Source organism: Numida meleagris, chromosome 2, assembly GCF_002078875.1.
Source record: "Numida meleagris isolate 19003 breed g44 Domestic line chromosome 2, NumMel1.0, whole genome shotgun sequence".
Classification (NCBI taxonomy): Eukaryota; Metazoa; Chordata; class Aves; order Galliformes; family Numididae; genus Numida; species Numida meleagris.
In genome coordinates, this window is record NC_034410.1 from 1,983,529 (window position 1) to 2,006,331 (window position 22,803).

Genomic DNA, 22,803 nt, shown 5'->3' on the forward strand with positions numbered 1-22,803 from the left:
ATTAGAAAGATAAGAAGAGTTTTTACTGGAGCTGCAGTGAGTTGCTCAAGGGAGTGCCAAACTCAGGTGAACAACCGCCTGAAAATTGGGAAAAGCAGCTTGTTCACTTTCTGGTTTGGGGATAAAAGTGCAAAGCTGAAGTGGAGGAGACACTGGACAGCTGTTTGCTGGAGGACAATAGCAATCCAAGCCACCTCAGCACCTATGGGTAATGATGTGATCTCTGATGCCTACGAGTCACCTTATGGGAAGAGGGCATGAAGGCTGAGAAACCAGCCAAAAAAGGAGTTGATAGACTTCAAACCACATAGGACTCTTTCCTCTTGGCATCTGCCTACTCACAAGGAAAAGCATTAGAACTGCATTTGTCTTTGCAGCTTTCCCTCTTTCTCCCCCACTTCAGGATAATCCTGGTTACAGAAATTCAGACACCTCTTGGGTGCATATTGCTTGCTGTGCAGTCAGAGTTTGTGCAAAGAAATTCAATATCCCTATGTTAACAACTGATGCAGCAGGGATGAATGATGGACAGTGACTGGAGGTCCTTGATCTTCCCTTTGGAGTTTTGGAGGGAAAATGATTGTGTCAAACCCATTTCATCTCATTTCACACACCTGTAACATAGAAGTCTCCCCTATGATCATTTTATTCTAATTTATTTATATTTTTGGACAGCCAAACAGCTTGGCTGAATGAAGCAGACACAGAAGAGAGCTGATAAATAGGAACAACTTGCATGAATAACAGAGTTCTTGGTAACTACAGACACATTAATGTAAGCAAGACAAAAGCAAAAATTTACACACTGTCTTCTGTTTAGGGAGCTTAAGACATTTTACAAATAAATGTTAATTGCACCTCAGAACAATTCTTTGATCCTGTAAGCATTACCCATTGCACATAACTAGTACAGAAAAAAATGAATTGCATACCGACACTGCAATCTGGTTAAAAGAAGCTAGAGTCTCATCTTTTTCCCATCCCTAATGGGCTTAAATACTATGTGGTCCTTATTTTTCAGTAGTTGGAATTCAGTGCAAGGTGTAATGGTGTTAAATCAATCTATGATGACGACGACGACGACGACGATGATGATGATGTTGATTATGCTGAAGTTCCTCTTCCTGAAAGAATATTGTCTTATGGTCAGTGGAGATTGAGTTACTGGACTGTGGGAACAGTTAATTGCATTGTAAATGACATTGAATTGCTTCCTAAAGGTGACAATTTCTGTTAATGCTAAAGGGGAGTCTGAGGAAATCTGTTCCATTGAAGTCTGAAATGCAGACACCTGAGGTTAGGTGATATAAAATCCATCTCCAGTGGCTTCTCTGGGCTTTCAGACAGGCCCTTGCTGCAGAATAGAGTAATGTCTTGACCATGTTTTACCAAATTAAGGAATGTAATGGATTTACTCCTGGGATTTAATTCTTGTTTTAGGCCCAGGAACAGCGATTTATTATCCATAGAGGGCTTTATTCGTTAACTTCTTCAGAGATTTCCTATATGTATAGACCCTTCCTGGTAATACGGTCATGTGAAATTCCTGGCAATCACTACCATTACAGCACATTTTGCTCTGTCCCAAAGGGTTAAAACATCCTGTGTAGCTGTTGGGCTGTTACTGTGACACCTCTGAAGGAACTTTAGACCAGTGATTTCAATACGGCACAGGAAAGGTATTCTGCTCCCTCTGTTCACACCATGGTAATCTCTGGGAATATTTAAGAGATACCTACTTTTGGAGGAAGTCATGTGAACCTGAGATTCCTTTAATTAGGGCCATGACTCAGCTCTCCACACACAGCCCTTTGCCCTGCCCTTGAGTATCCTTCTTCTAGTTGCCCTTCTAGGAGCCTTTGAAATAAACATTTAATGCTGTAACAGCTTTGGCTTCACCATAATATCCTGATCCAGAAGAGCATCGGTCTCCTGTATAAATGTCATGTTTCAGATGGCTTTAGATGCTTATGTTAAATCAACAGAATCAGGTCCTAAATCTTCTAAATCCCCCAGTTAAACATCTGGATATAGACACTAAATGTTCCTGTCTTCATCCGTGAGATGCATGCTAGCACTGAGACTTGAATGCAAAGCAGATGATATCAGTTCTTAGACTGCGTGGTTTAAGACTGACTTCAGGAGAGCTTTTCTCATTTGTGTATTCCAACTATCTCTTGCCCTCCACATAGGTACAGTTTTTCAGGCTTCTGCAGCCAGATTTCATGTTTGCCTTGAATTTTGTAGATGATCTATATCTTTCCACTCTTTACAGCACAATTTACATTTTCTAGTTGGGCCATAACATGTAGTAATAACGACATTAGAAAGGATCACTACTGCCCATGATTGATTCCCTTATCAAAATGCTATGAGTGTCAAGTCCTATCAAGCTCAAGTCTAGTAGCCACAACTCATACAGGGTACTGGACCTGCACCTGAACTGATCTGCAGCCCTTTGAACTTCACCCTCTGGGTGATCTCCCTGTTGCCTGAAAGGTGTTTGGCTCTTTGGTGTCAATAGATGCAGTTGTTGGTAACCAGGCTTGCTAAAGCCACTTTCACTGGTCATAGAAAATCATTGCTAGGTCTTTCAGTATCTTCCCTCTCCATGCTGCTCCAAACCACGCCACATATTTCTGCAGGATCTTACAATCAAATCTGTCATGAATTTACTTTACCACACAATGCAGGTCAAAGAAGATGTCGTAGTTAATATCTGGTGGATAGGCCAGCATATTGCAGTGCTCAGGACAGAGGAGACAACTCCGAAATGGGCGAGCCAGATCCCATGAAAAACTCTTAAGTAGAAGTTGTCATGACTGTGTGAATCAACCCTATAATGGAATAATACCTGAGGAAAAAAAAAATGTATAAAGACATCTGACACATTCAATTCAGCTCTTCAAAGTTATGTTCAAATACAGTCTACACATTTACAGGATCTGACTGCTGTTGTTTACAATAAATGCTCATCAGCCTCTCAGTGAGAATTCCATTTGTCCATGCCTCAGAAGAAAGAAATAGAGGTTTTCCTACACTTGAGGTCCCCTCATCTGAGAAGGAGAGTTTTCAATACTAGAAAAAGCAAGAAAAGACTTGCAGGTGCCACCAGCATTCCTTAGTAAAAGGAATTAACTGTAGGGATTTGTAAGGTGTTGGAATGCAGTCAAAGCCAACCAGCAGCAGTCTCATTCAGGACCCATTTGGAAGGTGTCTAGCAGCAACACACTCAGGCGATGGGAGGTAGAAGAGAACATACTTTCCCCTTGTACTTCACCCTGTCTTCTTTTGTCCAAGTCAAAGAGTGATCAAGTGTTGTGAGGCCAGTCACTTATATTGGTACAAACTGAAACAATCTTCATGGAGGTTTTTCATGTTCCTTTCACAAAACACATTAAACATGATGCGATCTAAAGAATCCTATCCTGAAGTAAATGGGGTGTGATCTCACAGGACATCCTCTGCACCACAAACATTTATATGGTTTAACCATGAGCCAAATATGGCCAGCACTACACAGGCTATCACCGAATTGTAAGCAACTTCGTTTTATAGGGGGTTAAGGCTGCAAATAGAAATACAGCACAGAGCAGCCAAGTTCATGCATGTGTCTAACTTGCTTGTGTATCCTTTGTAAGACCCATCAAATTCACAGTGATTTAATGAGATGATCAGGCCCACAGGATTCACTTTGGAGACTTGTTATAACACTTTCCAAGAGGGACAGGAATTTTATAATTACGTTGATAAAACTAATGCAGATTCAATAAGCAAAATGCTGGCAGTAGCTTAACCACAGAATCCGGAGAAGTTAGCAAAAAAGACACTAGCAATTATTTAATCATATCGTCTGGAGGAGCTACCTATGAGGATATCAACAATTATTTAACCACATCATCTGGAGAATCCAGTTAAATCTGAGCTCTTTTGAGTATGTAACTGTAGTTTCTGGAGACCTGATAAAATAAAGACGGTACCACTTATTTAATCATAGTGTCTGGAATATCAGCACAACTAGCAATTTGGCTTCAGGATTTGGGGAAGCAAGTAAGAAACACCATCCCCTAAATCAGACAGTAGTGTGCACACTCTTTAACGTAGAATCAAATCTGAGCTCAGGACATTGTTCCCCATGGAACTGCTGGCAGAATTCTTTTCCTGCTTGAAAAGGAGTTTTTGCTTGAGGCTCACGCAAAGGAATCAGATGATCATTGTTATTAGGATTTTTCTTGTAGCATGAGGTCCCACGAAAGTCTCTGAAAATTGCTTTTTCTGGTTTTGTGTCTGTGCATTGAGTATAAAAGTACAAGAAAAGGGTTCTGCAGTTGGTTTAACGATCTGATTGCTAGTCCGGGGCTTCAAAGGCATAAGATCAACACCTTGCTCTGCAAGGGTGTTTCTGGGTCACCATGGCCAAGTTATACAAGCTCTCTATGCCTTCTTTCTCCCGAAGAATGATGAAAGTGCTACCCTGCTGTGCAAATCAAGATAATAAAGAACATGAGAGATGTGAAGTGTACTGTAATGGAAATCTGAGAGATATCCAAGAGAATTTGATTGGAAGATGGCAGATGACCAAGAAAAATGGCTCCCAAACCAGAATTAAAATTGCAACAGCGATATTTTGGGATGAATAATATCCAAACCTGCCAAGAGTATAAAAGATTCCCATTAGGAACTTATCTTTTATTTCAGTGGAAGGAAGTCTTCAGTTTATATGGCCTACCCATTACAGTTAGGCTTAAAGCCCCAACATAAGGATACAAATATGATCAGATGAGGACTCTGAGCCAGAAATGCTAACTTGCACTTATTAAACAGTTTTTCTATGATGTGTTTAAAAAATGACAAAAAATCAGAGTGTGGATTAAGTATGCCAGGTCCCTCAGGGAGTAGCTGGGAAATGAAGGCAAATGGTTTAAAGTCAGAGAGATTTAAACTCCTAAATGTTTAATTCAACAAAATTCACTTTAGATTGTACCTATATTTGGAGGCTGTTCAAATCCCCTTACTGCTATTTTCCATGCAGAAAGATCCACGAGACATTTACATTTCTAGTATGGGATGTATGTACCACAGCCCATATCCTGGCAGCAACACTTAGTTCAGTGTCTTTCCCATCCAAAAGTTCCTGTGAAATCTGCAGGGGGGATGGTCTCTTATCTCATCCATAGGTTCTGATCCATTGTGTTGTTGTAACAGATTGATTGCTGCAAAAAAGGCTTCCAGGGAGAAGCTGCTGACATGCCTCCTTGCACACCTAACACTGCTGCTGTTATCAGCACTGTGTTCAGGGTAACAGACAACATGAGCATGGAGGCATTCCTCCCTCCTTTGCCAGGTGGGGGGGAACATGAAACCCACATCTGTAATATTAGTAGTGTAATTTCTGCACAAAGGATGCAGAAATGCATCGACTTTCTTAAATTTCTACACCTTGGAAAAAAAACACATGAATTTGAAAAGAGCAGTGTAAAATTCAGTATGTTCAACTAGAAAGGCCGACCACCTTGCCAACCACAGTGACCTTCTGTTACAGAAGCATCTTATGAAGTAGTACTCCAAGCCCATAGACTTTCCACTTTCTTGAGGAATGCTTCAGCTTTTGTTCTGTTTGGAATAGGAAAGGAAGACTTGCCCTTTGAAATGTAAGAAGGGTCCCACATGTCATGGTCTAGGAGTCAGTTCATTGCTGAAATATGTACTCCTATGGGAAAATAGGTGCTTAGATCCTTGAAGGACAACATTTAACTCTCTTTCCTCTGTGCTGCCTGCTCTGCTGTTCTTACAACTCTTCTGAAATTCTTTCTCCAAGGCTACCTGGAGTCCTGCTGACCTTCCATGGCAATCACTAGGACAGGAGTACTAATAATGTCATGCTAATAGGAAATAGCAGGCTTAAAACTGGCCATCTTGGCAGCTCAGAGGGACATTCTCCGAAGCACAGAGACAAAGAGACATTGTCTCCTGTGCATGCCAAGAGATCCTTCCCCTCTGGCTCCACTGCCACCTCGGTGCTTCATCAGTGAGGGAGCAGGATGAGCTCTGCAGACAGCACATTTAACCAAAAAAAAAGCCACAGGATTGCTTTGTTACTGTTTGACTCTGTGCCATGCATCTCCTCTTCCCCCTCTCCTTCCTCTTAATCAGATTGCTGTCTTCTCTGGCCCACAGAAGACAAAGAAAGTATCCTCCAGCGATGAGTGCAATGCTCTGTTCCCTCCCTTCTCCATCTGCCACTTAGCACAGTGCTTTTCTGTCAAACACCATTGCTCTCAGATTAAAACAATATATGACAAAATGATACCCGCTGACTATTGACACTGGCAATTATATAAGAATTACATGGGCTGTGTGTTTTGGACGAGCTTCAAAGGCCTGTGGGATTCCCACACATGCTCAGAAAGCTGTGGGGTCCTTTTCAGTTCTCAGACATATGGCCACTTCCAAGCCTGTTATTTCCTATTAACATGAAACTATTATTACCCACTTACTAAACGCTTCCTGCCTCTATCCAGCCAGGAAGGAGAGCGTCCAAGATAACAGCATCAGAAACCCCAAGAAAGGGGCCTGGCAGATGGGTCTGTTTTCTAAGGAACTATGTGCAGCAAGTTTTATCTCACTTTCTGTTCCTCCGACGGTGGGTGTGGTTGGGAGGCTGATGTAATTTCTACCAGCACTGGCTCTTTAGCGAAGCATCTGTCATAACAAGTGTGTGAACCTGTTGCACTGGCCCAAAGTATTGCACATGCCATGGGAATAGTCCCTACTCATTAACATGCAAGTGTTAACCCCGCCACAGCCCTCGGACTCCTTCCTGGCTCTTCCCTAGCAAATTATTTTCCCTGAATGCACTTAGCTCACTGCATTGATGGTGGAGAAAAAAGCTTCCAATAATTTCCTTTCCAAATACATTTTGAGATGTGATGGGCTACAGAGGTGTTTTATAAGCTGTCCTTCACTTCAGCCTGAACTACATGAACTACATCCTGGATTTTCTGCTGTATTCAAACTCAAAAGTTCCGTGAAGCTTTTGCATGTGAGAGAAGTTAAGGATGAGGATCCCAGTAAGATGACTTTTAAACTGGACAGCATGTTATGTTTCTCTGCTTTTGTACAAAACTGACCAGATCTCAGCCATTTTAATGGCTCTCCACTTAAGAGAGGGCATCTAGATCCATGCTTTTAGAAAAGTTGGTCCTTGAGGATTTGCCTAAGAACATGGTGTAACCATATCACAAAAGCTGGTCTTGAAGATAGTCCTCCAGAGTTGTTTCTTTTTTCCCACAAATGAGCCTCGTGCCTTGAAATAGATAGACTAATTCTCCCTCATTTAAAAAAAAAAAAATCAAATTAGAAGAATTCAACCTTTAAAGAGCTTTGGGTTCAGGGAGAGCCAGGCCAGAGCTGTACAGCAAGGGTGCCGATGTCAGCTTGCAGGACACACCATGGTTTTCATTCAGGCCTCTCATTATGGTTTCTAAATGGCTGCACTGAATCTTTCTGCCCATGGGCTGCTTACAGCCAGGCTCCTCAGAGCAGATCGTCCCAGTCCTCTTGAACCACACAACACGGGCTGGATCACTTTCTGCACTCCCATCAAGCCCAAAAGCATGACATTACCCTTGGTGACTTCCAGCACATCCCTTTAGAGAGGTCGAAAGTCTCCCTCAAATATCAGGCTGAGACCATAAGAGAAACAAAGCAGCTCAGCTGCTGCCAACCCTTCTGTTATTCTGTGTTTCTATTCTCAGTTTTGTTTTCCCCCATGTGAACTGTGGAGATTAACATGGATTTTGTCCATGCTGCTCCAAAACATCATGTTTACTGGACCTCCCTGAGGACATAGTGCCTTGGTGGTATAAACGAAAACAAAATACAGCCTGCTGATGTGCGTAGCAAGGGTGAGGATAGAAATGTCATGGCACAGAGGTCAGAAGAACATGGCAAAATGATCTGTTTAATTTTTCAGCCTCTGTATAGCCATGCAGCCTATTCTTGAAGCTAACAGCATGACATAACCACGTTATTACTGCATCTGTTACAGGAAGGCCTTGGGTCCTGGTGAAATTTATGCAGCAGGAGATGGTTACCTCTGCACCCTCACCTCACCCCTGTCCTCTCCTCCTCCTTACCCTCCCAGGAAAATCAGCAGAGACAAGTAGGAGTTGAAACCAAATGACCACCCCTTCCAGATCCTGTACCCACAGCAAGACCTATATCACCAGAGCATAAAACCTTCCTGAAAATGCCATTGGGAATAAGACTGCTGTACCATCTGCCTTGACCTGCTGGGACCTTACCAGCAGTACCACCACACCATGTACTTCATCTTCTAAGCAGATTCTAATTACAAGGCAAGAACTGATTCAGGTGGGAAGAGCCCTCTTGCTGTTCGAGTTATCTCTTGTTAGATTGACAGTGGTCCACATGACCTACACCAAAACCTCAGGCTTCTTGGGTGGGCTTGAGAGATATATTTCCAAAAGGGATTTAGCTACGTGATGGCTAAAATCCAGCAGACATTGCTTTGAAATTGTATGCAATTGTATATATACCATACTGCTCTCGCAAACAATATATATCTCCACATGCAGAACAGGCCATCCAAAAGAACACAGTATGCTATAAAAAGTGTTATGATAATTTAAAAAAAAAAAGCTTTCCTTAAAACAACAAAAAAAAAAGGATTATTGATGTTTGTTATAAAATCTACAAAAATAGCATTTAAAGCATGTGATTTGTTTGTTGTATTAAGCACACAACAACTTGAAGAGAAGTCATGAATAAGAGCAGTTAAATCCAGGTCAGAACAGAAGTGTCTCTTCCAGGACAGTACCTAAGCAATCAATACAACTATCATTAGTGCTTTTTGCCAAATACTGCCTAGTGAATCTTGTTGTCCAAGAACTCACTAAGAATATCATAAGCAGAAGTTGCTCTGTTGCCTCTTCCACTGTTACAGCACCTCAGGTCAAAGTCCAAGTTGGGTTTTGAATATCTCCAATGATGCAAACTCTCTCTGGAGCAACCTGTGTCCAACCACTCTCTGAGTAAGAATGTGTTTCGCTCTGTTCAAATGGAATTCCCTATATTTTAACTTGTGCCCTCACCTCTCATCCTGTTATTTGGCACCAGTGAGAAGATCCCAGCTCCATCTTTACTCCCTCCGTCAGTTAATTTAAACACATTGGTAAGGTCCTCCTGAGCATTATCCTTTTCAGGATGAACAGACCCAGCTCTCTCATACTTTCCTCATATAAGAGGAAATGCTCCATTCCTTTAATCATATTGGTTGCTTTATATTTAAGTAACAGTGTACAAGATTTAGATAGCAGCCTTAATAACGTCTTTCTGTGATGATTCATGCTTTTTTTAATTTCCCTTCTCTAGTGGTGCCTGTATTTCAATTTGTGCTTGCTAGTGAGGCATCAGGATCAATATCAATATTAGGAAAAAATTATTCTCAGAAAGAGTGGTGATGCACTGGCACAGGCTGCCCAGGGAGGTGGTGGGGTCACTGTCCCTGGAGGTGCTCAGGAAACATGGAGATGTGGCACTGAGGGACGTGGTCAGCGGGCATGGTGGGATGGGTTGGGGTTGGACTTGGTGATCTTAGAGGTCTTTTCCAACCTTAATGATTCTGTGATTCTATGATTCTAATATTCTCTGTTTCCTACCTAGAGTATATTTCTTCAAGAAGAAAACTGAATAAAGGGCTGAAATTAAACCTGTTAAGTTTACAGAAATATTTCAATGGATTTTGGAGAAAATTGTCAAGCTTTAAGTGTTTTTTTGCATGTTTATACTTGGAGACAATAACACTCATTGTAGGAAATGAAATCATAATGTTCCGTTAGCAATCTGACAAATCCTGTTAATGATACTCATAATCATATCCTATAGAAAGAACTCCACCCACTCCTCCTCCTTCTTATTATAAACACTTCCCTTTATAGCTCCTGAGGCATTTTGTCTTTTAAAGGAACAAATGATTGTAGCCTTGACACCATTGCAGACAGTGGTATATTATTAGCTCCTTTATAAACTGATAAGTGTTGCCTTAATATCCCAAAAGTTTCTCCTCCACTGATACTGGGGGAAACTCTTCCTGAAGCTAATCTCTGGAAGTGCCACTTCTTTAAAAAAAATATATATATATATTACCTTTGTGTTTGCATGTCTTGCATTTCTGTACATCAGTTATGAACCCTGAGTATGTAGTCTACCAAGTTACATAAACCAACCCAGCTTAATTTCTTTACTGCTGGCACTTGACTCACCAGGGCATGTTGCAGCTTTTCTTATTTATTGCCTCACTCCCCGGGCACAATTCATTTGATCATACAGTGCTCCTAGATGAAAAGAGATGATAATCTCCTCATTGGGCATAGGGGAAGAGAATTTCCGAAGAAGCTAAGAGACTTTCCCGAGAATCAAGAAGTACACAGCTAAACTGGCAGATGAATTTTTGAGGGTGGTTTGTTGTTTGTTTGCTCTTTCAATCAGAATCCAGGAGGTTGACCATCAACATTGGTCTTTAAAGTAAGGCCAAGTGGAAGAAAAGATACGTGAGATTTAAAATGTTTCTGAAATGTTGTAATGCTCAAATAGCCTATTTCTCTCCCATGACTGAAAATTAGTTGAGATTAATCCCATACTCGAAGTTATTCTTCTGCAATTGAACCCAGCTGCTAAATGCTATCAAGCTCTTTTGAAAATCCCATGCACAGTTTTCCCATTTATAACAATAAGCTCCGAAGCAGTGTCCATGTGTAACTAACACTGCTAAAACCCTTTGTACTGGGAATGAATAAGAGAAAAAACATAAACACCTTATTCCAGGAAGCTGAACCATCAAACAACAGATGACAGTGAAGGCCATGAAGACCTTCCTGAAAGTCTTCATGGACCTGAAAGGACCTGAAAGAGTCATGATATGGGGCCTTATTCTGATTCTAACGGCATTCATGCAGACAGTCTGAAAAATACCTGTTTATAACAAGAAAAAACATCATTAAGCCTAGAGGGAAGACTTCTGTGCCACAAAGGTGATTTGTTTTTCAACCTCTAGCAATTAATCTAACAAAAAATGCCACAGTTAGCTCAAATGTCTGAAATTCCTCCTTACTGAGTGAAAAGAAGCAGATGCATATGGAGTTTTATTAATTCCTTACACATTAGAGGCAGAATGGTAGTTTAGTATGTAGGACACTCTGGTTTACAGGACCAGGACCAGGACAATTTTGCTGAGCTAGGTGCATCTATCCTGCAACATTCACCAAATGAGAGATCCACAGAATTGTGGGGCTTGGCAGAGACCTCTGGAGATCATCTAGTCCAACTCTCTGATAAAGCAATTCCCTACAATAGGTCACAAAGGAAAGTATCCAAGTGGATTTTTAATATCTCCAGAGAAGGAGGCTCCACCACCTCTCTGGGCAGCCTGCTTCAGTGCTCTGCCCACCCTCAAAGAAGTTTTTTCTCATGTCCAACTGTGTTCCTGAAGCCATTATGTATATATTTTGATCAAAAAAGCTGAATCCCATGCATTTGGTATGACATTTTGTTGTTTTCTTTAAAAAAAGCCTAGGTAATCCCAATGACTGATGAAACGTGCTGTAGCTGGTGCTGCAGGTAGCATGATGTTATTTTTAATTAAAAGAATATGTACAACATGAACAAAATAGGGAAGATCTACTTAGGTGTTCCCGTGCATTTGAGTGTCTAATGATCCACTCAGCTTCCCTGTGTTCTACTTTTTCTTCCCATTGCTACATTTTGCACCTTCTTAATTTCTGCCTTCAGTGGCACCCATCGATCCCAGTGGGACATATCAAATGCCAGTACATTAAAACTGGACTCAACAAAGGGAATTTTAAAAAAGATATCCCTACCTAAGCCTTCCTGATCTCCCCTAGAGCCTTTAGAATTTTTGGATTGTTTGTGAAAATGGTGACTGTTTATTCTTGTATTTTTTCCTTCCTTCCTTCCTCTTTTTATTTTTTCATCTTTTTTTTTTCCATATGGATGTAAAATGTAGATATTCTGATGATATAAGAATGACTATGAAAGCCCACAACCCCATTTATCTGGAAACGATTCAAGCCCGTTCCAGTCTATTACAATCTATTGGGAGACAAGTGTTGGCAAGTTTCTTCCAGATACATCATCAAATTAATGGCCATCAGAGTCTTTTCTTGAAGCAAGAAGGGAGGGAGTGAAAATTACAGACACAGGCAGGACATAAGTAATGTAACTATGGCAGAAAACAAACCACCATTTGTTGTTAGTTATCGTCTTTCAGCTCGAAAGTGACAAAAATACAAACAGAAGGATTTGTTATGTACATTGAGGCTGGAGGAGTGTAGGAATCATGCAGCTTTCGAGAACATTCAAGGAAATGGGCTTTTGCCAAGTGTAAGCTACTGCCATAAATCTGTATTTCTGCCTGCTGTTTGCTTATTATATCAGAGATTTTGTTGATAGAGTGGGAAAATTCAGAGAAATGAGTGATGGAAAATTAAGAACAAAATAAAAATAGAAGTAACATTTCTTTTTCTTTCCTTAAAATTAATGAGGATGAAACTATCCCAGACTGAAAGGGTGGGACTCCATTGGAAGCCAGCAGACTCCCACTACCACAGACAAGGCGCCAGTAAACTTATATCCAGTAACTTATATCCAGTAACTGGAGAGTGAAATGCTTCTCACCTCACTTCAGCTGCCTAGAAGAGAAAACATCTCCAAGAGGAAGTCTCCAGTCACCTCCAGGGGTCAGTTCATTACTTAGGTCTGAAAACTGTACACTTGTGTCTCTTCTTTGTCACAATGGGAGTCCCTAATTCCAATTTAGACTGGATAGTTAGAAGTTAAGTGCTGAAAGGCAAGGTAATTCACACCTGAACTGAATAATGGGCAGCACTTCCATGGGTGCTTTTGAAATGTGCCTAAAATAACAGAACTGCGATTTGCTGTTCTCATTCAAATGGAGAAGTCTGAAAACCCTGTGTGCTGGCATGCACTGACGCTCACTAATCCAGAGGAATGCCGCATACTGGGAACAGTCCCCTTGAACCCAGTGGAACTACCACGACTTTTCAGGAACTCCTTCAGACTGAAGCATAAGCGTTTATTTTCTCTGGGTAAGACAGATCTTTATCAAAGTTGTATATTTACAGCTCGATTTTCTGAAAGTGCAGAGCATTTTGTAACTTCGCATCCATCAGTGATGGCTGAACTGAAACACACTCACAGCTTCAGTTCCTGGAAGTGAGCAAGTTGGCCGCATGTCCACTGCTGTCTGCAGGGACCAAGGGTGAGACACTGGGTGCCAGCAGCTGTCTCAGATGGTACAAGATATCTACATTTGGCCAACTGAGTTATAATGTCATAGAATCATAGAATCACCAAGGTTGGAAAAGACCTCCAAGGTCATCCAGTCCAACCACCCACCTACCACCAATATTTCCCACTAAACTATTTCCCTCAGTACAACACCTAAACGTTTCTTGAACACCTCCAGGAACGGCGACTTCACCGTTACATGGGAGAAGAGGCTGACTCCCACCTCACCACAGCTTCCCTTCAGGTAGTTGAAGAGAGCCTTCATGTAGTTGTGGAGAATCACACTGATGGTCAGTAAAGTTAATATATTTCAGGGATTGATTCTTCTCATCACCACCTGATCAGATGAATGACTTTCCTACTCTACTGCTTACATTAATGAGTGATTGACTGAGCCTCCCACAGAAATGCCATTGGATTGGAGATGCCCTATGGTATCTGGGACTTGTTCACAGAGTTAACAGATATGTCACAGGACCTGCCAGGGAACCATACAATTCTGGAAAAGCCTCTAAATGTCATCCAGATTTCAACTCTGAAAAAGTTTTCCAATAACATTGGATACTTGTCTGTGGGTCGCTGATTAGAGATATGGATCTTCATTAGCTGTAATGAGGTGGAGACTCCTATATCTTATGAAGATCTGTGTACTACAGACTGAAGAAACCTATGCTGCATGTTGTTTTGTATAGAGATCTTGCAGTGACTGAGAGGCACTAAAAATGCATACAGATAGATGAAATGAATAACAGCTTACGAGTCTAGGCTTTAAGCCAAACCAGTTTCTCTATGTTGTGACACTAATTTAAAGTAACTGTGTTTCAACAGCCTGGAAAGTTTAGATTCAAATTCTCAGGAGAAAAAGAGATCTGGGGTACAGAGAGAGGTTTGCTTTTTCTTCCAATTACTGCACAAGGAAAAAACATTAAACGAATGACTTTTCATCAAAGGAATAATAAAAGTAAAGAATTCATTGAGAGATTGGGAAGAGAGTGGTAGAAATATCTCCTCTGTTACAGTGCTGAAGACACGGACATGCTGGAGAGGTACATGGTGAGAGTACTTATCAAATTTCTGAGGCCACTATTCAGAAAATGACATCATGTTGATGTTGTTATTTCACCTCTTTGCTGGGTTGGGGTTAAAAGGTACAATAAGTACAGTTCTTGTGTCATTTCAAAATACCTGAGGCCTAAATATGAAGGAAAACATGGATAAAAATGTTTCCACCATATTTTGGGAAAAATCATTGTCACTCAACCATACGAGTTGGAGACAGGTTTATTCTATAATTTGTTTATTTATTTACCTAAATCGGTTTGATGAGCTATTTATTGCCCTAATTACAAAGAGACACTGTAGAAGGGTGTAAGAGAGGATAGAGAAGAATTCATCTTCTTCAGGATATGTTCACTCTAAAGTTGAGCAATGGAGTTAAGAATGAGTAACTGTGTCACCAAATGATTCCCTGTGTGTTCAGGGTAAAGTTTAATATAATAACACTTATGCTCCTAACATACATGACATTGGAATTTTGTGCTAGTGTAACTGAGACCAGAATTGACTGTTTTCTCTCAGGAATCAAGTCTAGAAAAGAACTTCTTAAAAGCTCAGGGCTGATCCAAATTAATTGCAAATCACAATGGACAGAGAAAAACAACACACAAAGCTCTGCATGGGGAAGAGAAGCAGGAGATGAAACCTATATGAATGTTATTCCACCCCAGAGAGTTCTGCACATCTAGCTGCTGATTACAGATATCTGTATCAAGGATCATATTCCTCACTCTGTGCTCATTAACTATAGTCACTCCAGCTGAGTGTTTCACCTGGGTGGAGTGCTTGGCTGTTCAGGAATTATGGCTGCTTTTCTTTTCCAGATTAATGTAAGGGTGATGTGGCCCAGTGGTGCACCTGGCTCGTGGATGTATAAAATGCTTTGGAAGCCCCATTGAGCAAAATGAGCCATGGAAGTGTCAATCACTTTCACTGAGAACATAAGCAAGCAGGTACGAAGCTGGGAATTTGCCAAAACTTGCTCACAGCTGAAGCCTGGTGCCTGTAGCTGTTTGGATAGAAAGCCAAACAATTTGTCCTGCTCTTACATAGAAGTTAGAAGTGACACTAGGCAACTTTAGCCAGTTCACACACTCATTTCTACACGCTTCATACTCTGTATTAGAAGACTAATTTCCTGAACTAGTTCTTCAAGTCAAGTAGTTAAAAACAGTTAACGCAACCAACTGATGCAAAGAGCAGTGAATCCATAACTCCTTTATGACAATAATATATGACCCCCAAGCAAAGAGTTTCTTTAAAAATAGTACAAAATCTCTCTTTGTCTTCCTTTTAATAATATGGAGAGTTTAAGCCTGTGTTCTCAAATCATGCCCTGATGAAATGCCAAGGTCTGGTTTCACCATGCATATGATTCTCATTTATGAGACACATACTTAGATGAATCAACGTCAAAGGCTTATTTAAACATAGCAATTCTGCAATGAGCTAATAACTCATGCACAACAAGGTATTTCTTTTGCTAGCTCTAAACAAATTATGAATGTTAAATAAACATCTTCTTCTTGCTTAAACTACTCAGATGCAGAGGAAACAACCGGCTGCTTTTAATAAAAATATTGTGTAAAATGAGAGAGTCCCAGATGGTGAGGTCTATTTTTTTGTTTTCTAAAGGGCAATTTTAATTTTGATTGAAGCTCGGTAATTTCTTTTCTTATTTGATTTCCCTAAAGCAACGTTCCAAAAAATCATAGCTTTTCCCAGTTTGGATACTTAGGCAGTGCTGAGATGAAATTCTCATCTGGAAGAGTTTTTCAGCCATTTGTATAAGACGTGACCCAGTGCCCATCAAAGTCAATAGGATTCTTTCTTCTGATTCCAATAGGCTTTGGATGAAATCTAAGGGGTTTGATTTAAAGTCTAGTTAAATCACAGAAAGATCCTCAAGATCTTAGGAGAAGGTGGTTTATACTCCTCCATTCTGCCCCACAGCAATACGTTCTGGGAGAACCTTCACCCAAACAAAACATTTCATTTAATGGGGAATTATATTTAAAATGTCTCAGCTTTTGAATAATACAAAAAAAAAAAAAGTGTTTTCCTGTCACATTTTGTTGGTTTTATCTATCTATGTTTCTATCTATCATCTGTCTATCTACCTATCTATCTATTTACTACTCTTTAAACCCGCTGAAGGCAGAAGAAGGAAGAAATTAAACAGTGGCAAATGTTATAATTTTCTTTTTCTGTAAAGTTTCCAAGTCCAAGAAAATAAATCACTGAACCAAAAATCCACATTTCACAGTTACTTATTTTATTCAAAACTAATTCTCAGCAGGAGAGGAAAAGTGAGGATTTCAAAGGTATAGCATGTAAAGGAAAATGATTATTTTAATTTTAAGCATCAACGAGTTATTTTTCAAGTGCTAAACTGAGGTCCAGCAAAACTCTAGTGATACCATTTTAAATCTGCCTTGCTTTTTTCAAATTATACTCTTGACCTGGTCATTGGTTGAGATGTAATATTAAAGACCATTTATGGGGAAGCAGATATTAAGGATTGTAACATTGCAATATTTCAAATTAAAATAGAAAAATGCTGCTGCAGAATAATTCTTTGGAAAACATATCAAACTGACTATTTTTTTCTCTTTTGAAAAGGAAAATAAATAAAAAATAAATATATTACCAGAAACAGAAAATCATTTTTAGTCAAACAAGTATTTCTGACAAAATAAACATTAAAAAAATTGGTTGACAAAGTTTTTCAAGTTTATTGCAATACAATTCAACTCAATGTCTGCTTTTTCAGACATTTTAAAAGGAATTTCTAACTTCTATTTTAAATGAACAAAATGGAGTTTTTTATCATAAAATTACATTCCAGCTTCTTCTCAGCATCACTAAGATACAAACAGTGACTGGATGTAGAATTTAAACCTGAAAAGGAGTTTAAGCCTTATAATGGGACACTGAGAAGGCGGAGTTACTGAACACCTTCTTGGCTTCAGTTTACTTCTAAGACTGTCCCTCAAGAATCCCAGATCTTGGAGATAAGAGAGAGAGTTTGGGGAAAGGAAGATTTTCCTTTGGTTGAGGATGATCTAGTCAGAGATCATCTAGGCAAACTCAGTGCACACAAATCCACGAGTCCTGATGGGATTCACTCTGAACAGGATGCACCCACAGGTGCTCAGGGACCTGGCAGAATTGATTGCCAAGCTGCTCTCTATGATCTTTGAAAGATCATGGAGACCAGGAGTAGTGCCTGAGGACTGCAGGAAAATCAATGTTACTCTAGTCCTGAAAAAAGGCAAGAAGGAGGAGAGAAACTACAGGTTGGTCAGCCTTACCTTCATCTCTTGGAAGGTGATAAAGCAGCTTATTCTGGATGCCATCTCCAGGCAAGTGCAAGAAAAGAAGGTTATCGGTAGTAGGCAACATGGATTCACCAGGAGAAAATGATGCTTGACCTGGTAACCTTCTATGATGTCATAACCAACTGGGCAGATGGAGGGAGAGCAGAGGTTGTCACATACCTAGACTTCATCAAGGTTTTTGACACCATCTTCCACAACATCCTCATAGACAAACTTAGGAGGTGTGGGACAGATGAGTGGACAGTGAGCTGGATTGAGAGCTGGCTGACTGGCAGAGCTCAGAGGGTTGTCATCAGCAGCGTAGTCTAGTTAGAGGTCTGTAACTAGTGGTGTTCTCCAGGGGTCAGTGCTGGGTCTGGTCTCATTCAACATCTTCATCAGTGACCTGGGTGAAGGGATAGAGTCCACCCTCAGCAAGTTTGCTGATGTTACAAAGCTGGGAGGAGTGGCTGATACATCAGAAGAATGTGGTGCCATTCACGAAGACCTGGACAGGCTGAGACTTGGGTGGAGACAAACCTGATGAGGTTCAACAAGGTCAAGTGCAGAGTCCTACACCAGGGGAGGAATAAACACATGCACCAATACAGAGTACAAGGCTGAGCTGCAGGAGCTGAGCTCTGCAGAGAAGGATCTGGATGTCCTGGTGGACAACATGCTGATCATGATCCAGCACTGCTGACGAAACATACTGAAATAGCTTCAGTAATAAGTACATATGTTTCTATTGGAATATACATTTTTGTTCTTTTACAGTATATTTAATGATCCCAAGTGGAAGAGGCCTTGCTCTGCTGGAGCCTAGAACTTTCATTTCAGGAAAAGAGATCATTTTCAGGATCAGAGCATTAGTATCTGAAAGAAAGACATCACTAAAAACCAGGCTCTGACCAGGATATTAATAACCAGACAGAGTGAGCAATGGGGAACTCAGATGAGATGCCCACCTTTAAAAGCTCAGACAGAAAAAATACGCATCCTAAACTTCATTCCCAGGAAACCTCATTGGGATAGTCTGAAACCCAATGTGAACAAAACTGAGGCATCCTCTCGCTTCCTGCTTCTGTAGTTTGTCTGAGCTTAATTTTCTGCTTTGTTATTTATGGCTTTTGGTAACCTAGCAAGGAGCAAGTGCAGGGGCAGGAAGGGCCCTTCCCTTGCTCTCTGCTTCTGATTGTTCAGAGGTGCCACTCCCATTGGTATTAATCAGTGCAAGACCTTCAGAGCTTGGCTCTGGCTCCAAGTGAAGCAAAATCCTGCTCTGTTGCCTGGAAAACATCTGCTGGGGTGGAAAGAAGGAACAACAAACATAAGAGTGAGAAGGGAGACCTGGAGCATGGAGGAGAGTAAAAAGCAGCAGTTGGTAAAATGCTGCAGACCTTTCAATATCTTATCCAAAGCCCACACTGAGTCAATGACTCTACTGACTGAGGTCAAAATGCTTTGGACAAAACTCAAGAAGGGTGTTTTAAGCTCTCAGATGTTAGGATTTTTCAACCCATGGCTTGAAAATTCATGATGGGTTATCATCTGGAATTGTTAACAAATTTAAATCAAAAGCATCAAAAGGAGGCTTAAGTTCACAAAAAGATGGAGGATGTTAACTCCACATGAAAACCTTGAAGGATAAGTAAAACAGAAAAGTAGACCACTATCACAGAGCACTTCACTATCTTTTCCCTTCATTGTTTCTGTACTGCATTACCACTGGGAGCTTGCTTACAGTTTCTAAAATGAGAAGGCCAGAAGGAGAAACATCTTATGACTTGTGAACACAAAAAGGTAACATCTGCAGAAATTCATCTTCTTGAGTTTTAATTCAACCAGGAACTGCGCTAATACAACTACAACTATAGCCTGTGCAAGGAAGTAACATTGGATAAAAATAAATCAACAAGCAAATGAACTACAAGAGGATACCAGTATATGGATCAATTCTGTTTCAATCCAGAACTAGTTACCAGCTTTTCTGTGGAGCTTTGGATGCTCTAGTCAGGTTATAAATACAAAGACATATGCAAAAAATGAGAACACTGGGAAACAACAGTGGTATCCACACAGTTATTTAGGGATGGAATCAAAGATTGGCTTGAAGATTTGCTGGATGGTCTACGTGAATGACTATGTGAATGCTCTTGAGTCAAAGTGACCAAATAGGAACTGTTTCATGGATCTTCTAAAAGCATTACACAAACCTTTGTGTGAGCTTTGGGGGATGCTTGGGTGTACTTTCAAGCTGATCCATGGTAGCAGCCTCTATGAATCCCATCTGCTCTCAAAATATCAGCAAGGGAGACAGGGAGCTTTGGCCCCTCCAGGAAGTACCAAGTATTTAGAGGGAACAAGGAGTCAGGTTTTGTACTCCATAAGGTAGCAACTCACAAGAGTACTCTGGATTTCACTCTGTTCTCCATAACTACACTTCCATCAGCATAAGAAAAACTCATTTTTCTTTTTATGGTAGTTCCAAGATAAAGAAAATTACCTTTTTATCCTTGCATCGCTTAGTGCATGACTATTACACCAGAAAGGCCCAATGAAATTCTTATTAATGTGCTAAGAAGCAGAGGACATTATAACAGAGTAATCCTGCAGTTGGAACCATATCTTACATCTTTGCTGTAGAGAACTGCATGTACAGATGTAGTAGGCTTGGAGCCAGTGAGGTTTCTCAGCACCAGGATCCAGCCAGACCTGTTAGGGTCTAAGTAGATGAAGTTACATCTATACAAGGGGTTCTGGTGAAAAAAAATCATGATCAGCTGTCAATTCCTACACCAAACAAGCTGTATTAGGAAAAAGAAGCCTGTGAAAACAGTTCCTATGCTAAAACCTTATTCTGGCATAGGTTTACGTATCTATGTACAAAGTTTATGTGGCAAGTTTTTGGTGGTGGGAGGGCTGCAGGAGTTGCCTCTGTAACCACACCACACAGTTCAAGGCAGGTTAGCATTGGATGAACTTTGAGCTAAAGCAATTGTACCGATGCCAACTCTCAGCTCGCTCAGCCTGAAAAGTTCTGCCGTTGCCTGGTAGAAACATACCTGGATTTATCTGCCAAAAATTTCTGGAAGGAATTTACTGGGGAAGTTACAAACTATTCAAATCCCATAGATTTGTGCAGCTTGGTTTTCTTACAGCTATTGCCAGATGGCCAAATGAGATCGGGAATCATAATTCCCTGTAAAATTAAAGAGTGCTGGTAGATGACATAGAGTTGCTACTATAGGGCTGTGGTACAGGGGGCATGCTATTTTACTATGAATTTCCTGGCATTAATAATGTTTGTATCATGTCAAAATCATACTTATGCAGTCTGCAATGCTTGTGTACTTTCTCTTGCAATACTTTTTGAACCCTGTAGTCAACTACCATCAAATTTGATAGAAAGCAAGGGGTCTTTAAGATTCTTACACGCATGGTAAAAAAAAAAATACAGTCAGGAAAGAGAAGATAACAATGCCTTAAACAAGACAAAGTGTGAAGTCCCATCTTGGACATCAAGAAATCAAAAGAGACAGAAGATAAGACCAGATATTAGGAAGAAATTATTTACTGTGAGGGTGGTGAGACACTGGAGCAGGTTGCCCAGCGAGGTTGTGGATGCCGTCTCCTTGGAAGCATTCAAGGCCAGGCTGGATGGGGCTGTGAGCAACCTGGTCTAGAGGGAGGTGTCCCTGCCTACAGCAGGGGAGTTGGAACTAGATGATGTTAAAATTCCTTTCCAACCCAAACCATACTATGATTCTATGATTCTATAATACAAAATCCATAATTTCAGGATATTTCTTTTAATCTGAACTCATGTTTTTTTAGACAACAAAGACTCCAACAATGGGACCTTCTGCTATAGGAAACAAAACAACTTCTGTTTCATCATTCAAGACGTACTAATTCTCTGGCTAGCAATATTACTTTTCCTTTCCCTGTTTCTCTGGATAAGTATTGTTTGGCTCTGTAAGTTTGTTTTTGATCACTCTCCCCTTTCCCATTTCCAGACTATCCTTGAATAACAGGTATTTGAACAGCCCTCCATGAAGCTGTTGCTCATGTACCTTGGAATTTCTGGTCCAAATGGATTTCAGCCAGTTTCATAGTAAATTGAGTGCTTTTTAGGATTCCCCCCCAACTACTCTGTCCTTGTGGAAAGCTATTTCTTGTTAGAAGCCCATGGACTGTGATCATTCCATGCTTCAAGTTTTCTCATATGGTTTCCTGAGGTGTCACACAAGCCATGGACAGAAACCAGTTACAGTGCTGATGTACATCTGGTTGGAGTTGATTCACTCAACTCTGACTTCTTACAACACTGAATTCAAGCTCAACACAGTCACCGATTCTCACATGACCAAGTACACAGAGTTTCTTAACTTGTTTTTTTTTTTCTTCAGTTAAAAATTAAAGTCAAATGGATGGCTTTTGAGAGATACTTTCATGAGAACATACCCACTTTTAACTAGAAACAGTTTTTTTCTACTTTCAGCAACAAATTGTGGTTCTCAAAAGCCAAAAGTCTTTTAAATTTGAGATTTTTGCTTTTTTTTTTTCTTTAATAAAATTAAAACAATTCCCAAACAGAGAACTATGGCTCAGCGGAACCAGGCCAGGGGTCTTGTTCCAAGTTCCTCGGCCTTCTAAGTGATGAACTTCAGCGTACTCTACCTGCTGTCAGAAGAATGTCTCACCATTACGGACCACTTCAAGTGTACTGATGAGTGTGTTAGAAAATGGTCTGTGAGGAGCTGTATGCAGAAGCAGAGGAACTAGATGGGAGGTAGACCCATTGTCCAGAGTTTCCACATCTACCTGCTGTAGTTAGTGCAAGCTGAGACAATGAGTATCATGGGGCTGAAATACCTTTCCTTCAGTTTTCCCATTAGCATTAGCTTTGGACAACAGTCAGACCAACACACAGGGAGGTAACATACCAGCAGCCATCCCTTATGCTAATAGGGGACTAAATTTTCTCCAAACAGTCCAACTCACCTTCAGTAACACAGGATAAATCTGCTTTCCTGTGCTTTTTGGCTCTTCCTTCTCCAACCACAGACACTGG

The 22,803-nt window shown here is 40.5% G+C and overlaps 1 long non-coding RNA gene across 1 annotated transcript; it reads left to right on the top strand.

The window, feature by feature from the left end:
* LOC110394017 lies at positions 1,022-17,022 on the top strand. Its single transcript, XR_002435319.1, has 3 exons — positions 1,022-1,145; positions 8,147-9,056; positions 12,585-17,022. It is a non-coding gene; the product is annotated as an uncharacterized LOC110394017 (long non-coding RNA).